This window comes from Phacochoerus africanus, chromosome 11 (genome assembly GCF_016906955.1).
Source record: "Phacochoerus africanus isolate WHEZ1 chromosome 11, ROS_Pafr_v1, whole genome shotgun sequence".
Taxonomy (NCBI): Eukaryota; Metazoa; Chordata; class Mammalia; order Artiodactyla; family Suidae; genus Phacochoerus; species Phacochoerus africanus.
Window position 1 is genome coordinate 91,428,960 of NC_062554.1, and position 14,110 is coordinate 91,443,069.

The following is a 14,110-nucleotide window of genomic DNA, read 5'->3' on the forward strand; positions in this document are numbered from 1 at the left end:
CTGTATGATTCAAACAGTTTTGGAACCCCAGCATATGGAATAGAATTTCCCTCCCTCCTTTCTCCTATAAGAACAATCACATTTCTACAGTCTTTATTATTTGACTGCTTCATTTATTTTTTCTTTTTGTGGTAGCTTCTGCAGCATATGGAAGTTCCCAGGCCAGGGGCTGAATCAGAGCTGCAGCTGCAGACCTAACCACAGCCATGGCAACATCAGGTCCAAGCCACATCTGTGACCTATGCTGCAGCTTGTGGCAACACTGGATCCTTAAGCCACTGAGCCAGGCCAAGGATTGAACCCACATCCTTACAGGGACAACTTTAGGTCCTTAACCTGCCGAGCCACAACAGGAACTCCTGATTTGACTCCTTTAGATACCTCATGAGTAATTGTCCTTTTATGACTGGTTTATTTCATTTAGTGTAATGGCCTCAAGGCTTATCCATGTTGTAGAATATGATAGAATTTCCTATCCTTAAGGTTGTGTAATAGTAGTGTATGAACCACATTTTTGTTATCCATTCATCTGTTACTGACATTTGGGTTGCTTCTACCTCTTCACTATTGTAAATAATGTTGTAATGAACATTTCTTTGAGATTCTGCTTTGAATTATTTTGGCTATATAGCCAGAAATAGGTTTGCGGGATCATATGGCAACTCTTTGTTTAGTTTTTTGAGAAATCTTTACACTGTCCTTCATAGCAGCTACATCATCTTACATTCCCACCAGCAGGATTTCAGTTTCTCCACATCTTCCTCAAACTTATTTTCTTATTTAAATAGTGGCCTTCCTGATAGATGTAAGGTGGTATCTCATTGTGATTTTGATTTGCATGTCTCTTACGATTAGTGATGTTGAGCATCTTTCTATATGTTTGTTGACAATTTATATATCTTCTTTGGAAGGCTATCTGTTCAACTCCTTTGCCAATTTTAAAATAGTGTTATTTGTTTTCTTGTGAGTTTTAATTCCCTACGAATTCTGAATATTAACCATTTATCATGTATATGATTTGCAAATATTTTCTCTGATTGCATAGATTGCTTTTTCACTCTGTGGATTATTTCCTTTGACAGAGAAGTTTTGTTTTGTTTTTTTGTTTTTATTTTTTGTCTTTTTTTATGGTGGCACTCATGGCATATGGAGGTGCCCAGGCTTGGTGTCAAATCAGAGCTGTAGCCACTGGTCTACACCATAGCCACTGCAACACCAGATCCTTAACCCACTGAGCAAAACCAGGGATCAAACCTGCATTTCCATGGATGCTAGTCCAATTTGTTTCCACAAGCCGCAACAGGAATGCCTGACAGAGAAGTGTTTTAGTTTAGTTTAGTCCCATTTGTCTTATTTTTGCTTCTGTCGTGTGTGTTTTTGATATCACACTCAAGAAATTATTGCCAAATCCATTGTCCTGAAGTCTTTTTCCTATGTTTTCTTTTAGTAGTTTTTATACTTTTAGGTCTTACATTTAGGCTTTTAATCCATTTTAAGTTTGGTGTTCATGGAGTAAAGTAGGGGGTTCAGTTTCATTCTTTTGCATGTAGATGTCCAGGTTTTCCAATATCATTTGCTAAATAGATGATTTTCCCCCATTTTGTAGTTTTGGCACCTTTGTCAAAGATTATTTGGCTGTATATGCAAGGGTTTACTTCTGGGCTCTAGTCTATTTCATTGGTCTATATGCCTGTTTTTCTGCCGGTACCACACTTAGTGTTGTCCTGTAGTAGGTTTTTTTGTTTGTTTTTTCTTTTTACAGCCACATCTGCAGCATGTGAAAGTTCCTGGGCTAGAGGTAGAATCAGAGCTATAGCTGCTAGCCTATACCACAGCCATAGCAGTGCCAGCTCTGAGGTGCATCTATGACCTATGCTTCAGCTTGTGGCGATGCTCAATTCTTTTTTTTTTTTTTAATGATTTTAGTTTTTTCCATTATAGCTGGTTTACAGTGTTCTGTCAATTTTCTACTGTACAGCAAGGTGACCCAGTCACACATACATATATACATTCTTTTTTCTTACATTGTCATGCTCCATCCTAAGTGACTGAATATAGTTCCCAGTGCTATACAGCAGGATCTCATTTCTTATTCATTCCAAAGGCAATAGTCTGCATCTATTAACCCCAAATTCTCACTTCATCCCACTCCCTCCCCCTCCTTCTTGGCAACCACAAGACTGTTCTCCATGTCCATGATTTTCTTTTCTGTGAAAAAGTTCTTTTGTGCCATATATTTGATTGCAGATAGAAGTGATATCATATGGCATTTGTCCTTCTGACTTCATTTAGTATGAGAGTCTCCAGTTCGTCCATGTTCTTGCAAATGGCATTGTTTTGTTCTTTTTTATGGCTGAGTAGTACTCCATTGTGTATATTTACAACACCTTTTTTTTTTTTTTGTCTTTTTAGGGCTGCTACCACAGCATATGGAGGTTCCCAGGCTAGGGGTCTAATGGGAGCTGTAGCCGTCAGCCTACCCCACAACCACAGATATGCGGGATCTGAGCCAAGTCTGCAACCTACACCACAGCTCATGGCAACACTGGATCCTTAACCCACTGAGCGAGACCAGGGACCATACCCACAACTTCATGGTTCCTAGTTGGATTTGTTAACCACTGAGCCACAATGGGAACTCCTATCACACTTTCTTATCCATCTGTTGATGGACATTTAGGTTATTTCCATGTCTTGGCTATTGTGAATAGTGCTGCAATGAACATACGGGTGCATGTGTCTTTTTCAGGGAAAGTTTTGTCCACATATATGCGCAAGCGTGGGATTGCTGGGTCATATGGTAGTTCTATGTTTAGTTTTCTGAGGCACCCCCATGCTGTTTTCCATAGTGGTTGTACCAATTTACATTCCCACCAACAGTGCAGGAGGGCACCCTTTTCTCCACACTCTCTCCAGCATTTGTTATTTGTTGACTTGTTAAACATGGCCATTCTGACTGGTGTGAGGTGGTAGCTCATTGTAGTTTTGATTTGCATTTCTCTAATAATCAGTGATGCTGAGCATTTTTTCATGTGCTTGTTGGCCATCTGTATGTCTTCTTTGGTGAAATGTCTATTCAGGTCCTTTGCCCATTTTTCAGTTGGGTTGTTGGCTTTTTTGCTGTTGAGTTGTGTAAGTTGTTTGTATATTTTAGAGATTAAGCCCTTTCAGTTTCATCATTTGAAATTATTTTCTCCCATTCTGTAGGTTGTCTTTTTGGTGTTTGTTTTGTTTGTTTATTTGTTTTTTATGGTTGCCTTCGCTGTGCAAAAGTTGTCAGTTTGATTAGGTCCCATTGGTTTATTTTTGCTTTTATTTCTGTTGCCTTGGGAAACTGACCTGAGAAAATATGTGTAAGGTTGATGTCAGAGAATATTTTGCCTATGTTCTCTTCTATGTGTCTGATAGAGTCTTGTCTTATGTTTAAGTCTTTAAGCCATTTTGAGTTTATTTTTGTGCATGGTATGAGGATGTATTCCAGTTTCATTGATTTATATGTGGCTGTCTAGTTTTCCCAGCACCACTTGCTGAAGAGACTGTATTTTTCCCATTTTATATTCTTGCCTCCTTTGTCAAAGATTAATTGACTATGGGTGTCTGGGTTTATTTTTTGATTCCCTATTCTGTTCCATTGGTCTGTATGTCTGTTTTGGTACCAGCACCACACTGTCTTGATGACTGTGGTTTTGTAATATTGCCTGAAGTCTGGGAGAGTTATGCCTCCTGCTTGGTATTTGTTCCTCAGGATTGCTTTGGCAATTCAGGGTCTTTTGTGGTTCCATATAAATTTTTGGATTGTTTGTTCTAGTTCTGTGAAAAATGTCATGGGTAATTTGTTAGGGATTACATTGATTCTGTAGATTGCTTTGGGTAGTACGGCCATTTTTACAATATTAATTTTTCCAACCCAGGAGCATGGAATAGCTTTCCATTTCCTTGAATCCTCTTTAATTTCCTTGATAAAGTTTTTATAGTTCTCAGCATATAAGTCTTTCACCTCCTTGGTCAGGTCTATTCCCAGGTATTTGATTTTTTTGTGTGCACTGTTTTTTTTCTTTTTTTTGTCTTTTTGCCATTTCTTTGGGCCGCTCCCGCGGCATATGGAGGTTCCCAGGCTAGGGGTCGAATCGGAGCTGTAGCCACTGGCCTACGCCGGAGCCACAGCAACGCGGGATCTGAGCCACGTCTGCAACCTACACCACAGCTTACGGCAACGCCGGATCGTTAACCCACTGAGCAAGGGCAGGGACCGAACCCGCAACCTCATGGTTCCTAGTCGGATTCTTTAACCACTACGCCACGACGGGAACTCCGCTTCACCAGTTTTTAAAGGCCTTGTAGTATTCCATTTTGTGTCCATTACTTAATTTATTTAACCATGCCCCTATTTATGGGCCAATTCTTCAGTAGGACATTCTAGAACACACATCTTTGCATTGAGGGAGTGTTTTGTAAGAATGAAAATGCTGAGTTCAAAGTGTGAAAAGTTTTCCTTTTAATAGAGTTTGTTGAATTTTTCTTTGAAATATCTTACTGTTTTATCCCCCCCCACCCCGCCCGCCATGTAGGTTCTGAAAACAGAAGATGTAAACTATTCACATTTGAAAGGAGAAAAGATGATGAATTTGTTGTCATTGAATGTACACAGCAAAAGAGCCATGAGGACTGGGAGCCAGATCAGCAGTGTTTCTGTTGAGTCCCTTCCAGCGAGCCCCTGGACCAGTATTGAATGGATGTTGCTTTAGGTTTTATGTGCTTTTTTAAAAAAATCAAAACCTGGGAGTTCCCATCATGGTGCAGCGCAAACAAATCCAACTAGGAACCATGAGGTTGCAGGTTCAATCCCTGGCATCGCTCAGTGGGTTAAAACTGGCACCGCCATGAGCTGTGGTGTAGGTTGCAGATGCAGCTTAGATCCTGCATTGCTGTGGCTGTGTTGTAGGCTGGCAGCTGTAGCTCCAATTCAACTCCCAGCCTGGGAACCTCCACATGCCGCTAGTGAGGGGCACTAAAAAGCAAAAAAATAAAAAATAAATAAAAACCAGAGATCCAGAGAGAAAGGATTCCCAACTGCTCTGATGATAATCTGCCTTGCAGACCAGTTTTTATATTTGACCAGAGAGCTGAATCGCATGAAACAAAGGAAAAAAAATGATATTAGAAGAAGGTACCACTTTAGGCAGTTCAGCAGTTAGAGCAGAAGTAGACAGAGGTGGCTCTAATAAACAACTCCAGCTTTCTAACTGGCCAATCCTAAGGCAGAAATGGGAAAACCTGCCAAAGGGAGAGGAAGATGAAACTCTATAAGGGAGGAGAGATCTATCCCCAAATGATTGAGGCACATCCCGGCCTCACATGCATCCTTATCCAGCTTAGTTCACATGGCCCATCAGTCAACCACTCTTGAGGATGCTAAACTTCAAGTCCTCTGTACCCCTTTCCTCCAGGTGCTTGCTTGGTCAATCTGAAACCCTGGGAGGCTGTCTCCTGTGACCAGCACACCTGCACGGCAGAATGCTGCTAAGAAAACTGCTCTGTGAAGTCACAGCGTGCTGTCTCAATGACACTACCCAGAAATCCACATGGTTCTTCCAGGGGACGTGGCACCCGTTCCCACCTAAGGTATTCTTCACTGTTGCCTAATCTGTCTTCTCTCTTTAGAGGAATGACCCCTCCTCATACTTCACAGAGAACTCAAAGCCATCCAAGAGGACATTGGTCATTCTCTTCTGCACTCCAAGTCCAGCCTTTACATGTACTATGTGACACCACTACTCAAACTGTCCTTGCTGAGATCTTACTGCTTATTAGGTTTCTTTTCAGGCTCCCTTTTCATCTGACAACATTCCTGCCACAGTTCCTGCCACCCTATGTCTTTTCTGAGTCAGTGAACAGAAAAGATTCCTAGAATTCCTAACATATTCTCACAGCCTCTCTGGCTGTCATCAGGGCTATGCACTCTTCCTGGATGAGTTATGGAATACACAGAGGCTCTTCTGATGTCCTGACCAAACCCTAATACAGAGGTCTGCTCCTTTTTAACAGCTGCATAGCATTCCATTGCATGAATGCATCATTGTTTAACCTCTCCTTTGCTGATGGACATTTGGGTTTTTCTATCAATTTACTAGCACAAAAAATTCCAGGATACACTTTCTTGGACCTTGCCCACGCACATGCACACTCATGCTTACACAGTTCTTCCTTCACTGAACTCATCAAACTCATGACTGCTGATTTTGCTTTTTGTGCTTTTAAGGAACTTGCCATCACACCAGCAGCCAGCAGCATGTCACATTGCTTGTTTCTGCGACCACTTTGAGGAAGAGAAGTGAGGAGGGCCCTCAGGAGGCTGCAAGGTCTAGATTTTGTCTTCATTGTCTTCAGTTCACCAAATGTGGTACAGATGTCAGGATAGGGGCTCCACGAAGTTTACCCTAAAATTGGAAGAAAAACTTCAAATGGCTATGGAAGCCCGACTGGTCTTTTGATATCTCTGGGTCACTTGGGGGTGTGGGGAGATGCACTTTCTCCTAATCTGTTCTGCCCTGTAGCCTCTATTTCCACCATAACATTTCAAAAGAACTGTTAAAAACCTTGAAATTTCTAATTTCCCTTCTTTTGCCATTGACTAAGAGCTGCTATGACTCAAGTCACAGAGAAAGCCACTGCCACAACCCCCCAATCTCCATCCTCAAAGAGGTGACATCCCACCCAGATCAATGCCTGACTCCTTAGCCCTTGACTTGGTCTCTGGCTTTGTGCTAATGGCCTTGCCTGTCCAGCAATGCCCTGATCCTGCCAACCTATCCCCCTGAAGCCATAAATCAGTACTTCTGGCTAAATAAATGCAGCATCTCTCAGAAGAATGCCATGTACCATGTATTCTTTCTCTTCTGATGCCTGATTTTTTTAAAAATAATGTCTTTACAGGGAGTTCCCGTCGTGGCACAGTGGTTAACGAATCCGACTAGGAACCATGAGGTTGCGGGTTCTGTCCCTGCCCTTGCTCAGTGGGTTAACGATCCAACGTTGCCGTGAGCTGTGGTGTAGGTTGCAGACGCGGCTCGGATCCCACATTGCTGTGGCTCTGGCGTAGGCCGATGGCTACAGCTCCAATTCGACCCCTAGCCTGGGAACCTCCATATGCCGCGGGAGCGGCCCAAAGAAATAGCAAAAAGCCAAAAAAAAAAATAAATAATAATAATGTCTTTACAAACCTCTCTGAGCTAGCTTCAGGTTTGTTTTTTGTTTGTTTGTTTGTTTGTTTGTTTTGTCTTTTTAGGGACACACTCGGCATATGGAGGTTCGACCCAGGCTAGGGGTCAAATCTGAGCTGTGGCTGCCAGCCTACACCGCAGCCACAGCCACGCCAGATCCGAGCTGCATCTGCAACCTACACCACAGCTCACAGCAGCGCCAAATCCTTGACCCCCTGAGTGAGGCCAGGTATCAAACCCGCAACCTCATGGTTCCTAGTTCGGATTCATTTCCGCTGGGCCACAATGGGAACTCCTGAGCTAGCTTCAGTTTTGAAGTCCTAGAACTCAGCTCTAACACTGTCTGAATCTCCAGCTAATAGTTGATTACACTTCCTGTCCTTTTATGGTGGATAAATAAAGCTTTCAATTTTTTTTTTTTGAAATTTTGAAAAATTTCCACTGAAAAAAAAATTTTTTTCCCCATGTTTTTCTCTTGTTCCTTCACATCCTCCGTGGTGCCATGGCAAAACACCACCGATCACATTTTCCTGTCCTTATAGCACTAGTCTTCCTCCTCTTCCTTCACCCCCCATGCCCAGTGCAGTGTGAAAACACAGACTGAAAATATTCTCTCTCCTGCCCCTTTCTGATGGGATCTCTGCCCCTCTTTGTTGACATTCTCACCTCTGCAGGGAAATTCCCAGCCCACTTTGGATGACAGTCTGCCCTTGGGTCACAACGTTGGCTGATATTTTTATAAACAAATCTTTTTTTTTGTACTGGCACTTGGTAAACCAAATGAACAAGTACTACTCATAAACTGTATAGAGAACTTATAACTGCCAGCATATTTTCTAAAGGGAATTACAAATACCACACTTGGCTCTAGTAAACAGATTTGTTTAAAAGACTCAATTTTATCAGAAGCTTCAAAACAGAAACAGGAATGGTATACAAGCTTTTGTCCCTACTTTGTGATTGTTTTGGTTTTCCAAAGCCTAATTGTTTTTCTAGGTCTGCATATATGAGTGACCCTTTATCGTGCAGCATGCTGCCTCTGCAAAGCTCCCTCATTCCCATTGATTTGTGAGATTTAGAAGAGAGGTGCTCAAAAAAAAAGTTATTCAACTTGAAACAGAATTTCTACTAAGACAATACTGGAAGCAGAAGAAAGCCCAGCTGGCCTAAGTTCATTACCTAATTAAGAAAGTGAATAAATGTACAAGTGTTTCCTGATTACCTGGGGTTGGGTGTCAATTACATTTATTGTATTTAATGTATCGGTTTATAAAAATGCATGTACCTACTACGTGTGTTGCTTTTAAAAGAACAGATTCTCTAATCCCACTACAGGCAGCACATTTCTGTGACCCTGTGAGATCCAGGATTTTTTTCGTCTCTAGTGTGTTCCAGAGTATGGTACATCTGCCACCGGAGGTCCCTGAGATGACTCTGGAAGGTATGTGAACACGTTTTGAAATTTTTATAGATTCACTCTATTCATTTTAAGACAGATTACTTTTCTATAGCTACAGCTGATTATTTTCCTTTTTTCTCTTTTTTTGGGGGGGAGGGGAGCAAAGTAGAGAAGAAATAGCTTTATTGCTTTGCCAGGCAAAGGGGGCCACAGCAGGCTAGTGCCCTCAAAACTGTGTCCCCAATTATTTTTCTACAGATAGAAACATAACTAACACATCAAACCTCTGAATTAGGTACTATTGCTTAGGATGAGATTAAGTTAGCACTAGTGGATTCAAAGATAAATAGTAAATTTAAAAAAAAACAGTGAAAGTACATGGATATGACAATAACCATGAAGGTGCTACAAGAGGGACTGGGGTTGAAAAGACCCTGCTCTCTCTCACTCTGCCTAAGACGTCATGATACTTCTTCAGAATTGGATAATATGATACCTGGCCCTCATCCATCCTTCTTCCTGCAGTATTTCAAATAATCCACCACAGGCAAGGAAGGTAACTTAGCGACTAGCTTTCTGGGCTCCCCTTTCCTGCATAGCTGGTGCAGCAAAGCAGAGTCCATCTGCTGGACTACCTGTGCTGTGTTTGGGTAACAGAGAAGATGGTGGGCATTTTTCTGTTCAGTGGCCACTGAGTTCACTGGATTTGTTTTATTTTTGAGAAAGAAGAAGAGGAAGGTAATGATCTCCTTGCCAGGAGCCCTGGGCAGCTGACTTGGAGTCACAGGACTTGCTATCCTGGAGGCATTTCAACACCAGGCACAGGCCCTTGGAGAGCAAATCCCATGACTCCACGGAACTGCCCCCACTCACTATCGTGCCAGAATGCTCCTGCAAATAATACCGCTCAAGTCCATGGGTCCTAAAAAGAAAAATCTTATTTTATAGGAATTTTATGGCATGAAGGCACTTGATCTTGTAGAATTTAATATTGTTTAACAATTGTCATTTATTTATTGAGTTAAAAGCTTTTTTTTCTAGAAAGGATGTGAGATGGCTTACAAAAATACACACAATAAGATAAAATTTTAAACAAGTAGATGTGGAAACTGGGACAAAAGTGTGGGCAGGAAAAATAAAATGAAGCCAAGAATGGGGCCTGTCTCCAAAATGTATGCAGCACAGGCTCTGCACTTGCTAGCAGAGGCAGAACTGCCTCTTGGCTTCCTAACAGTGAGACAGGTGAAGGCAACAATGAGTGATATGGCCCACAGTGACACTGACTTTTTTCCTAAAAAGAGAACACAAACAGCTGCTCAGGACCAGGCTAACCATTCTGTGTGCTGAGATCAGAGTACTCGTGACATTAGATTTAATAGGCATCAATAGAATCCTTAGTAACATCCCTAGGAGGCACCGTAGTGGCTTCACAGGGCTGTTTGATACCTGCTGCTTAAGCAAGGGTGGAGGCTTCCGGCCAAAGCACGTATCAGAAATCACTTGGGGAACCAAGACTATGCCCTTTGTGGACCCAACGTAGTTGGTTGGCTTAGCCTCTGTGTGTGTTTTGGGCGGCCTGGCAGGGGTGTCAGCCCTCACCTCCATAGTGGTTACCTCTAAGCCAGCTCTGCAAACTCCTCAGTATCAGCAAGTTCAGAGGAGCCCCGTTGACACATCTTGGGATGTGGCTGTTCCAGGCTTTGCACTCTAAGGGGTTGAGCTGGAGGCAGGATCAGGACTGGCTACACAATCTGTGGGCCAAGTACAAGGCAAGGCCCCTGGTTCATCAATTAAGGCCCCTGGTTCATCAATTAAGAATTTCACGAGTTCCCATAGTGGTTCAGCAGTAATGAGCCCAACTAGTATCCATGAGGATGCGGGTTTGATCCCTGGCCTTGCTCAGTGGGTCAAGGATCCGATGTTGCCGTGAGCTGTGGTGTAGATTGTAGATGCAGCTTGGATCCCACGTTGCTGTGGCTGTGGTATAGACCAGCAGCTGCAGCTCTGATTTGACCCCTGGCCTGGAAATTTCCATATGCTGTGGGTGTGGCCCTCAAAAGTGAAAAAAAAAAAAAAAAAAAGGAATTTCAAGATGGTGACAACAGAGCATTAACACAACCACAGAACCCTTGTAATGGGGGCCCCATGGGGCTGCACAGGTCACACACCCATGGACCTGGCCCTAAGCAGGATAAATCTCTTTGAGAAAAACTGAAGGATTTGGTGAGGACAAAAGCCTGCAGAGAAGGCCACCTGTACCTGGTCATTCTGCCAACCCCAGATGGGAGGTATGGATAATTCCTCCACGTTCTACAAAGCATGTGAATCTCAGAACACAAACACAGATACTTGATTTTTCAGAATAAGTTAATTTTTGAGTCTACATGTCACATTACAAGGCTGACAGATAAATAAAGAGACAAACAAATAACCATCACCACCAAAAGCACCCTTAGCCCTTCCTGGAGTTTTTAGATAGAAAGTTTTTTATCTGAGATTTTCAGATGAGTCCCCACAGGAATTTCCTACAAGAAATTTTAGTAGGTAGAGGTTCAGTGGCATGTATTCCCGTACAGCCTAACATGCTCTCTTATTTTATTTTATTTTATTTTTGTCTTTTTAGGGCCTCACCCACAGCGTATGGAAGTTCTCAGGCTAAGGATCTAATTAGAGCTGAAGCTGCTGACCTATGCCACAGCCACAGCAACACAGGACTGAGCTGCATCTGTGCTCTATACCACAGCTCATGACAATGCTGGATCCTTGACCCACTGTAGAGGCTAGGGATCAAACCCACATCCTCATGGATACTAGTCATTTTCATTACCACTGAGCCACAACAGATACTCCTAATAGACTCTTTTAAAGCAAGCTGGAGTAGGTCTCTGGGTGAAAGGTCAGAGCTGGTGGGGGCACTTGCCCCTGGACCTGGGTCACCACCCAGGCCATGCAGTAGGTCCAGCTCTGCCTCCTTAACTAGATGTTATCCTGCCCCAGAGCACTAGACACTTACAAGACACCTACAACAGGATCCACAAAAAGAATCTAATCTATTCATTCACTAAATGCATGTTTATTGAACACTTACTATGTCTGGAACTGTTTGGGGGCTGGGACTATAGTTCTGAACAAAACAAGCCCAAATCCCTGCTTTTTTTTGGAGCTGATGGGGGGATACCATTTTCTTTAACTGAGTAAATTATATTTTCTTAAAATGAGTAAATTATATATGAATATATAGGCAAGTGATAAATACTATATAAAAAATAAGCAAGGAAGGGAATAGGTTGCACTGAGGGGTGGGGATATTGCTATTCTAAATAAGATGGTCAAGTAAGATCTCATTGAAAAAGGGAAATTTGGGCAAATTTCCTTGGAGAAATATCTGACTCCTGTGCTGGGACAGGGAAAATACCAGATAAGCCTAGAATACCTTATTATGCCAAAAAAAGTAATAAATTAAATAAATTATTATATGTTAATTAATTATAAGGACATTTCAAAAGAATGAAAGAACTACTTCAAAGGGGCTCCCACCAGCCAAATGGAACAATTTGAGCACTAAAATTAATAATTATACTAGTGGATTTAAATCCATTTAATAAGAATCTATCAGTCTAGAAAAGAAGGACAAAGAAGACTAACTATCTGATGATTTTTTTAAAAAAATTTTTTGGAGTAGTGTTGACTCACAATGCTGTGTTAGCTTCAGGTGTTCATAGAATACCTATAGATATATATACATACATTTCCATTCTTTTTCAGATCGTTTTCCCATATAGGCCATCACAGAGTATTGGGTAGATTTCCCTGCACTAAACAGTAAGTGCCTTTTACTTATCAAAATTTTATTTAGTAATGTATATATCCAATCCCAACATCCCAATTTATTCCTCTCCCCAGTATTTCCCCTTTGGTAACCATAAGTTTGGCTTTGAAATCTTTGATATGCCTCTGTTTTGTGAATAAATTTCTTTGTATTATTTTTTAAAATTAGATTCCACATATTAGTGATCACATATGATATTTGTCTTTCTTTGTCTGACTTACTTCACTTGGCATGATAATTTCTAGATCCATCCATGTTGCTGCAAAAAGGATTGTTTCGTTCTTTTTATGGCTGAGTAATATTTCACTGTATACGTGTACCACATCTTCTTTATCCAGTCCTCTATTGATGCACATTTAGATTGCCTCCATGTCTTGGCTATTGTAAATAGAGCTGCAGTGAGCATTGGGGTGCATTTATCTTTTCAAATTATGGTTTTCTCCAGATAGATGCCCAGGAGTGGGATTGCTGGATTATATGGTAGTTCCGTTTTTGATTTTTTAAGGGACCTCCATCCTGTTCTTCATAATAGTTGCATCAATTCATATTCCCACCAACAGTATTGGAGGGTTCCCTTTTCTTTATACCCTCTTCAGCATTTATTGTTTGTAGAAATTTTGATGATGGACATTCTGACTTGTGTGAGGTGATACCTCATTGTAGTTTTGATTTGCATTTCTCTGATAATTAGTGCTGTTGAGCATCTTTTCATGTGCTTTTTGGTTATCTGTCTTCTTCAGAAGGTACCATACTGTTTTGATGAATGTAGTTTTGTAATATAGCCAGGGAGCCTTCAAGGATTCTTCCAGCTCCATTTTCCTCTCTCAAAATTGCTTTGGCTATTCAGGGTCTTTCGTGTTTAAATACAAATTTAAAAAAATTTTTGTTCTAGTTCTGTGAAAAATGATGTTGGGTAATTTGATAGGGATTTCATTGAATCTGTAGATTGCCTTAGGTAGTATAGTCATTTTGACAATATTGATTCTTCTAATCCAATAGCATGGCATATCTTTCCAGCTGTTGGTGTCATCTTTGATTTCCTTCATTGGTGTCTTACAGTTTTCAAAGTAAATGTATTTTGCATCTTTGGGTAGGTTTATTCCTAGGTATTTTTATTCTCTTTAATGTAATTCATTTTAGGATGTGTTATAAAGCTACAGTAATCAAGACAGTGTGGGGTTGCCAAAGGACAAATAGATCAATGGAACAGAAGAGTCTAGAAATAGATCCACATATATAGGACAGCTGACTGTTGACAAATATCTGAAGGCAATTCAGTGAAGAAAGGGTAGTCTTTGGACAAATTGTGCTGGAGCAATTGGATAGTCACATGCAAAAGATGAGCTTTGCACCATACCTCACATCATAGATAAAAATTAACTTGGACCATATTTTAAACAGCTGTATTGAGGAGTAATGCATAATATATTGCTTATATTTACAATGTATAGTTTAATAACTTTGACATAGACACACACCCAGGAAGAGTGGGATTGCTGCTATGGGAGGGCAGGCTACATCACCAGTCAACTTCCAGTTGTGGAGAACAGAATCTACTCTAGTAATTTAAGCAGAAAATGACTTTTCAGGGTATAAAATGACTTACAGGATTATTACAAGGGTAGACAATATGGTTCTAGACTGAGTTTCTAGGAACGACTC

At 41.2% G+C, this 14,110-nt stretch overlaps 1 long non-coding RNA gene across 3 annotated transcripts; it reads left to right on the forward strand.

Annotated features, from left to right (window-relative positions):
• Window positions 1-4,334: 4,334 nt before the first annotated feature.
• On the forward strand, window positions 4,335-12,430 carry LOC125110842 (uncharacterized). 3 transcript variants are annotated; one of them, XR_007130749.1, is made up of 5 exons: window positions 4,335-4,745; window positions 5,448-5,622; window positions 6,260-6,359; window positions 8,556-8,661; window positions 12,385-12,430. It is a non-coding gene; the product is annotated as an uncharacterized LOC125110842 (long non-coding RNA). The 3 variants fall into 3 exon arrangements; XR_007130748.1 differs by lacking the exon at window positions 4,335-4,745 and having other exon boundaries at window positions 4,989-5,622; XR_007130750.1 differs by lacking the exons at window positions 4,335-4,745; window positions 6,260-6,359 and having other exon boundaries at window positions 4,989-5,622.
• The last annotated feature ends 1,680 nt before the right edge of the window (window positions 12,431-14,110 follow it).